Consider the following 7,037-nt stretch of genomic DNA (forward strand, 5'->3'; position numbering starts at 1 on the left):
GCGGTAGTGGCAATCCATTAGAGTGTTTGACCATTGTTGAAGTGTTGAGAAAGATGGTTTGAAACCTAGACCGATGGAGAAACTAATTTTTTAATTTGATATCAACATGGTACCTTTACATAGGTAACCCATCCTATTGGAAGTAACCCATCGAAGTTGTAATGAATTCTCTCTCAAATGCTCAGGTTCAAATTCCATGTAATCTTGAAGTAAGGAGTGAAAGTTCTACACTCTCTTTAATTTCTCTTATTATGAAGATCATATGTTGTTCTTGGACTTGGAGACATGACCACAATTTATAAAACAGTCACAATGTTGGAAATACTGAGAGGGGGGGTAAATCAGTATTTCTTTTTAATTGTTCTTTTTATCACCAAAACATTTATATATGGAACACAGAAATAGATAGCTGGAATAAACGTTTTTATTAAAACAAAAAGTGCAATGAAATAGATACAATATATAAATGGTTGCAATTAGTTGCCAAGCACCAACTTGGACTTTTGTGAGGCTCCAACCTCCAGAGCACCAACTCTGTTTTGCCAAGGAAATAGTTCTGCACTTAGGAGCACCAACTCCCAAGGATTCCAATCCTTTCAGTTCTGAGGCTCCAACCCCATGGGCTCCAACCCTAACCTGGTATAAACTATTTTGTTTTAGTTCTCTGCTTCCAAGCCTGCTGAGCTTCTGCTTCACTCCTATTCTCCTGCTTCTCCTGCCTCTCCTACATCTGCCTGAACTTCTGCTTCCTCTCGCTTTGTTTATTCACACACACCTCCCCTTTCCTTGTTTTTCTTGTTTTATGTTTTTCCGATGCCTCCGACTGTTGGTTTCCGCTTTCCGCTGCCTCTTCGGCTTCCTCAACACTCGCTTCAGCTTCCTCTGCACTGTCTTGTCCTCCTGGGCTTCCGGCTTTTCAACTTCCTCCGTCTCTTCGTGTTCACCAACACTCCAGAGACACGTAAATTCATAAGGGCAGACCGGAAATCCATAGAGAATAAACCATGGTGCATATTAAAACTGTAACAGAGCCCATTTTTTTCAATAATAATAGGCATACATAGGATTTTATTTTTTTACAAAGAGACTTTACTAATCAAGGGCCCCACCTACCACATCACCATCGCAATCGCAATCAGCATCGTTTAGGCCTCCTGAACCATCAAGAGCGTTTTTTATGCATTTTGGCCTTCAAACCCCGCGCAGTACAAATATTCAAATACACAAGAACATATGAAAAACAACCGGCCGAAATGCTAAAGGGCGGACTTCAAAAACATCACACCTGCATATATACCTACATCAGGTCCGCAGTGTAATCGCAATTAGTAGTCGCAGCTTATCGCGCCATCCCTTTATCACTTGCAATGGATCACTTTCGACATGGCGGACGCGATATAGCATTAAGTCAATTGTAATGTTGCATCGGTTCCGCAACATATATCGCAATCGGCGCTTCCAAGGCGGCAAGGCCTTAAGCACTTGCGATATGTCGGATGCGACATAACTATAGACCATTGCATAATGTTACAGCAAGTCCGCAGCATATCACCGTTATATATATATATATATATATATATATATATCGCAATTTGCATCTTTTAACGCGGCAAGGCTTAAAGCTTGAATATATGAAATACACGTAAAAACCATGCAATACACTGAAAGTGGACTTCATCTGTTTATACACCCGGACAGACATAGTGTCGGGTCCGCACATATATATCGTTGTTGGGGGTTTCGGATAGTGGCTCATTGTAGAACCCACCGATTATGATATTTCTGATATATACATATATATACTCCGATATATGTATATCTACTACCTTCGATAGTGTATATTGCATATATGTGTGTTTTCCGCCTCGTTTAACTCTTCCGCATATATATATGTATTCCGCTCTTTGGCATCAATGGCATATATTAACCCCGGTAGTTCTTCTTTGGCATCCAATGTTCCCGATAGTCCTTCTTTGGCATACATTGCTCCCGATACTCCTGATATGCCTCCGATAGCTCTGTTTTCTCCTCTGATGGCTCTGTTTGCTCCTCCAATAGCTCTGTTTGCTCCTCCGATAACTCTGTTTGCCTCCTCTGATAGCTCTGTTTGCCTCCTCTGGCTCCTCGAATATTTCCATATTGACATCAATGACAATCTATGTCAACACACAAAAAAAATCAAGACTTGTAATCATTGCATGCAAGATAAAGAACATGAAGTTCATGTGGAGTATTATAGGAATCGACCTGCGAAAGCACAATTTGGAGGACATAAATTGTGGCCTTCTTAACTTGATTTTTGGACACACATATCTATGCTTTCTATGCATTTTGTGGTTGAACTCATGTGTAAGATTGTATGCAATCTTAGCTACAAACAATGAATCACCTTTTATAGTGTTGATCATTATAAGAAGTTGGTTTCACTATTATATCCTTGTTGCAGTAGTCTTAGAAGGTGTCTTCTCATCTTACAATATCTCTTCCCTGGCTTACTATACATGTCAATATAGTTCACCTTGAAAAGTAAACATGTGCCTTGATCACCTTGTTTACATTAGAAGTAATGCAAGGACCTATATCCTAATCTGGGCACAATGACAGTTGGCACCAGTTATGGAGTGAGGCATATTATACATTGATTTAGTGTAGCAGTTTAGAAACATTAAAGGAGTCTGCAGTTATCAACAGTGTTATTAACTTGAAACAAGTTTGACACACTGACCTTGATGACAATGACAATATTAGTTTCTTATATATGAAAATACCCTTAGCATAATAGTGACATATTGTGATAATGTATCTTTGAAAGTGATGAAAGTGATGTGAGCAGTTGTAGATTGCAGACCTATGGTAAAGGGAGAGTGGAAAGTGGTCGTAACAGTAGTGGAAAATAGTGTCAACAATGGACAATAGTGGGAAACAATGGTAGCAGTAGCTGTAACCACCCCTCCCATATTTACCCAGTGTCACCGGCCTACCAAGGTAAACATGAGAGGAGCTATTATGACCTAACCTGACCTCCTAGATCCAATTAAGGAAGTGGGGCCTGTTATCACCCCAAGAAACTCACCTAGTTTGTATATTAGTGATGCTCGGGAACATTACAAATTCAACACAAAGTTGGATAAATGGTGGATGAATGAAACAAATGTTGCATATTCAGCCAGATAACCACTCCTACTATGTTGAACCCCAGACATGGGTGAACAACCCCAGACTACAAGGCTTTTAACCACCAATTACTCACAGTTTAAAGAAAGTGTGATGATGGAGAAGACTGACTACACCAGCAGATGCACAGGACCCTGTGATGGCCAGCTGCAACCAGTAAGGAGGTCTGTAAATCTATTGTCTAATACACAGACAGGGTGACAGCTCTCTGGTATTAGAACAACAGAAACCTGCATACAAATTCAATGATACAGCTAAATTCTAGCACAGAGGTGGGATGACAGCCCCTCTGATGCTAAACATTCATAGCACATGAACAAATGCAAAACAGGCACAGCCTGGAGCATAGAAGGAGTGAAAAATGAGCAATTGACAGCAAAAGAAGCTTTTATCAGTTGGAAATGAAGACCAAAAGCTGCAGGTCTCACAGTAGTTACAGTCTCCAGAAGTTGAAGCTTACAACAGGATTACATTCATCTAACACTCATCCCCCTCTTACATTTGTCTTCTCGATATATATAGAGGTTGGTTTACAAAATATCTCTGCTACTAAGTGTGGAGGTGTCTTAATGGACCACCAACCACATTTACAATCACATATGGGTCGCCGCTGCAATTTGACTGCTTTAATGGATGATCAAGACCTTCTCTGGCGTTCTGTGGTCCTTCTCGGGCAGATGCAGTAAAATATGAATGAAACCACAACCTTTGACTACTTTTAACTACTCGAGGCAGTCCTATTTGTCCTCGGCCATTTTGCTGATTAATTGCAGTTGTTGAGGCTTTAACTGTGCAGGTACAGGTAATTGATCATTTTCTTTCTCCTTTGGGAGCTCAAGACAGTCGAAGGAATGAAGATTTCATGGCCGAAGCGTGCACAAGAGGAGAACAATCAACCGTCGGATCGCGTGGATCGATGGCGGGAAAAGCTTTGCATAAGCTATCGGAGAGGAAGCAGGAATCAAATATGGGCCGTCGGATCGCGAGGATGAACGGTGGAGATTAGATCCTGGAGGCTATCGGGAGGTAACAAAGAAGATGCAACGAGGGCCGTCAGATCCGGACTCGGTAGATCTGACGGTGATCGCACACAGAAGAAGCACTGTCATTAACGGGCGGGAGGACGGTTTTGGGAGGCGGCGGTATTCTCCGCACCACCTTCTGGGGCTCGACAGTTTCCATATAGACTACCGCGATCCAACAATAGAACGCCGCATGGCATCTCGAAATCACCGCCCCCCGCAGGTTAACGGGCGGGCAGGTTGCACGAGGAGGGAAAGCGACTACCATCGGATCTCTGATGGACGGTGATAGCGGGAAACATGCGAGAGGTTTAACCTGCGTGGGCAAATGAGAATTTACCGTTAGATCATGGGCGACTGACGGTGCAGATTGAGGGAGGGTAATATGATAATGCCAAGCTATACGATTAGGTTATATGGAGACTGCAGTTTAGCGCTTGGGGGCCAGAAAAACAAACGGGATTGCAGAGTTATAAAGATAAAACAGAGACCGAGGGGTAAGAAAAGGAATTAGCCAGAGGAATATGGATAAGGCAAGAAATGAAGAAGTTTCAGGAGGAAAACAGAGAGGTGGAGGGCTAAGAGTTTACACAAAATGAGAAGGAGGATAAGGTGAAAAGACCGCTGCGGGGTCCCTCAAGCACCCTCAATGCTGCCAAGCTGTCACTGACCCTCAAAAAATGCTCAAACATGTAGCAGAGCTAACATTGGCTCCTTCTGGGGATGAGATCCTCCCTTTGAAGTCTCAAGAACCTGCAGACCACTGCCTTTATGCAAAACTCAGCCCTTTTTTTTTTAAACTATGCCTAGTATCCATGGGGCATGGAGTCAACTAAGCATATAATAGAAACCTGTAAAAGAACATGATTACAATCATTAAGTCCGAAAAACTTAACACTTCAAAAATTTCCCATTTGTCGGGCCATCAAAATTGCTGCCTGTCATCTGGTTCATTATATACCAGCAAGACAGGATTTATTTGATCCTCCACCTCAAACAATTTAGGGCATTTGAGCTTGACAGGTGGATATGGATCAATTTTCATTTCCCTTCTGTTTATTTTCCTCCTTGGATTTTCTTTAGAGGAGCCTTTGTACACCTGCTGAATAATCATGTATGTTGTGTACCTGTTCTTGTCTTTTGTGGCCTGCACAATAAATATGAAAGATGCATCATTGTTTTCTCATGCAGGGGACATAGAGATATTTTCTGCTCTTGAATCTTCCTTTGAACAATCCTCATCCAAGTAGGAGTCCCATGACTGCGCATTTTCTTCCTCTGTCATCTGTAAAACTGCCCTTTCATTCTGTGTGGAGGTCAACTAAGCAGGTTTTGGAATATCAAAACTGAGGTGATCAGTCTCAGCTTTGAACATTGAGTTGTTTCCTGCCTCAGTGTTCAAGGGGCAACATGGAGGGATTGCTTCTTTAGCAGACAGAGAAACAAAAGATGATGGAGAGCTTTCCTCTCCTTTTTTAATTACTGGACTGGGGATGAAAGCAGGCAGATGAATTTTCAGATCTTCACAGTCGTTGGAAGATGTGTTGGCCTCAAGCTCAGATTCTTGGAGGAAGGGATCTGTTGCTGGCTGCTCCAGCTGGTCAACAAATTGGTGAGAAACGCGTCTTGATAATTCTTCTTCATAAGCAGCTCTTGTTAGGAAAGAAACACCTTCCAAAACATGGACCTCCTCCTCTTGCTGCACTTCTTCCATGACTATATTCTGTAAAAGGGGCCTCACCCCTTTGTCTTCATTTGAAATCTTATTTCTTTGCAGAATCTGCAAATGCTCATGTGTTACTTTATGTGGATTTGGAGTTGGAAGATAGAAGGAACAATGAACTCCTGCTTCCTCAAAACATTGCTCAACTTTCAATTTGGAAACTTCAGAGGCCAAAAACTCAATAATCCTAGCTAATTCATCTATCTCAGGCTCTGAGGATGATGAGGATTCACTTCCCTGTCTTCTATTCTCGGCATCACCTTCGATACTTTCTGCAGAAATGATGTTTGATTCTACTTTAAAGGCTGCAACTTGCATCTCAACCAAAGAATCACACTTTCTTTCTCTTAACAGCAAGCAAAATTGAGAATCGAAAGCATTAGCATAAGCAATCATAGCAGAAGAAGGGGTAGGTCTTATCTCAGCTGGAATTCTGTTATACATATGATTAAATCTAAGGTTAAATTCAAACAATAGCTCACCATCTTCTCTCTGCAAGTTCCCAAATTCATCATGATAAAAGAGCAGATCTTTATTGTTTCCACAGTGCTTTAAAAATACATCATCTAGAGCATCAATGTCTGCAATGGACCTAGGGGTAAATTTCTAAACCATTTTCTAGCTTCCCCATCTAGGCTTTGAACAAAAACCCTCATCCAGACATCCTCTTCATTGATATCCAGGTTATCAGCATAATAATAAAATGCCTGTAAATGCTCTTCAGCTGATACTTCTTCTTCACCAGTAAACTTTGGCATAAACTCCTGATAATCTCTTGCAGGCATGGCATTCAAAGGGGTAGGCAAGACTAAGGGTCCATGCCTAGCAGCAACTATTCGTTCTATCTTTGTAAGAGCCTGCTAACTTGCCATGGCTGGGGTATACGAAAAGGATACTGGTGGACTGAGTGGAATGAATCAATGAAAAGGATAATGGAGACAAAGGAATACGATGGACAGCATGGTACTTCTTCTAACTGAGGTCCGAAAGGGAAATGAATGACTAAGGAGCTGCATGAATCTCTGAAGGTATTTCTACACTAGCAAAGATACATAAACATTTCAAGGCTTACCTGATCCTGATGCTCCTTTCTACAATATTTTCATCTGCTTAATGGT

This window comes from Pinus tabuliformis, chromosome 4_1 (genome assembly GCF_031772625.1).
Source record: "Pinus tabuliformis cultivar Carrire ecotype Pingquan chromosome 4_1, CPIR1, whole genome shotgun sequence".
NCBI classification, from domain to species: Eukaryota; Viridiplantae; Streptophyta; class Pinopsida; order Pinales; family Pinaceae; genus Pinus; species Pinus tabuliformis.